Source organism: Ochotona princeps, chromosome 9, assembly GCF_030435755.1.
Source record: "Ochotona princeps isolate mOchPri1 chromosome 9, mOchPri1.hap1, whole genome shotgun sequence".
Lineage (NCBI taxonomy): Eukaryota > Metazoa > Chordata > Mammalia > Lagomorpha > Ochotonidae > Ochotona > Ochotona princeps.
The window spans coordinates 68,122,228-68,123,910 of NC_080840.1; the positions used below are offsets into that span (position 1 = coordinate 68,122,228).

A 1,683-nucleotide genomic window follows, 5' to 3' on the forward strand; every position below is an offset into this window, starting at 1 on the left:
TGGGAAGGATCCGTTGGTGATTAGGCTGGGCACCTCAGAGCAGCTGAAGGAAAGCCTGGATGCTGTCTGATCAGATTGTACATCACGCAAGCAGGATGTGTTCTTAAAGCGGCATCTGCAAGTTCGTACCCATGCCTTGTGACATCCACAGAAGACAATGGATTATTTACATTAAATAGCACATGAATCTTTGGGGAAACAAACCACATAGGAATCATGAAAGCATCTTAACAACAGACAGCAGGTCGCCTTCCAGCAAACTTCAAAATAATAGAGCAAAAAATAAATTATACGAAAATGAAGGACAGAGAACAGGGCACTAACTCATGTGACAGGAGGAGCCAAAGAGGCCAGGCCAGCCCAGCTTCCGGAAGGCTCTTGGTACCCTACAGGCACCCCTGCCATGTGTGCTTCCCGGAGCCAAGACTCCCGAAAAGGAAGGACAGCTCTGCTGAAGGGGCAGCGAAGGAAGAGTCGCCCCAAAATGGGACGGACCATGTTGTCGGTTAAACCAGCGCCTGCGAAGGTGGACGCGAAGCCCGAGAAGGAAGCTGGCAAGGAAGAGTCATTGGACAAAAAAGTGCAAGCAAATGGGAGGAGGAGGAAAGGGAAAACAGGCAGAGGTGGCCAACCAGGAAGTTAAAGACTTGCCCTCGGAAAACGGAGACACTAAAAAGGAGGAGAGTCCCACCTCTGCTGAAGCAGAAGAGAAAGAAGCCAAGTCTAATTAATACCTTACACCATGTCTTATCGGTGGTCCCTCTCTCCCTTCTTGTACAATGCAGAAGGATATTTTTATCAGCTATTTTGTAAATGCAAACCTTTTAGTAGCTCTAGAAACATTTTTAAGAAGGAGGGAAGCTCACCTCATCCCATTTCTTAAATGTAAATGACTTTTTTAAGAGGTGAAATCATTTGCTGGTTGTTAATATTTTTTTGTACAACCAGAAAATAGTAGGATATTGAATTGGGGGATGGGCTCTGACTGGTGTCAGCTTCACCTTCCACAGGTGGGTGGTTTTTACATTGTACAACACAATGTATACTGAATGGCAATTTGGAGTCACAGTTGTGCGTTTCATCTGTCTTGGAAATTTTCAGCTACTTTTCCCATGGTTGGTCAGTAGAGCTGTTTCCTGTTGCAAACTACTCCTTGTTGCTCTGTCAGAACTGTGTGTAGTGTGTAACATCCTTGGTTGTGGTAGACCAGGTTTCCTAATAGTTTTGGCTAACAAGCTGTGAAAGGTTGAAGACTTGTACATGCCATGCATGAGATAGGCAATCGTGAGTGGGTGGAATTCACGTATCGGGAGCACTGAAGGTACTGGTACTTGGTAGCCTCTTTAGGAAGACTCCAAATTGGAAGCTGGAAAATTGCTGGAATAACCTAAAAAATGACAACGCATGGCTTTTTAGACTCCCAGTATGTATATTAGGCATTGTGTCCAAACTGAAATGTCTGTGTAGATTCTCAACACCAATAAAATCTCAACTGTGAACCAAAAAACAAAGCAAAAAAAGAGCACTGACGTGGCTGAGTGTTGAGTAGACTGACTGTGTTTTGATAGGTGCCTGCCATGTATTATCTCTTTTAAGCCTCACAGGAATGCTGTGATGAAGGAGTATTCTCTTGGGTGAGGGACCCAAGACCAAAAAAAACTTCAGGCAAATGGCCACCCACAT

The 1,683-nt window shown here is 44.6% G+C and overlaps 1 pseudogene; it reads left to right on the plus strand.

Moving 5' to 3' along the window:
- Positions 1-297: 297 nt before the first annotated feature.
- On the plus strand, positions 298-731 carry LOC131481116 (non-histone chromosomal protein HMG-14-like; annotated as a pseudogene).
- Positions 732-1,683: the final 952 nt, after the last annotated feature.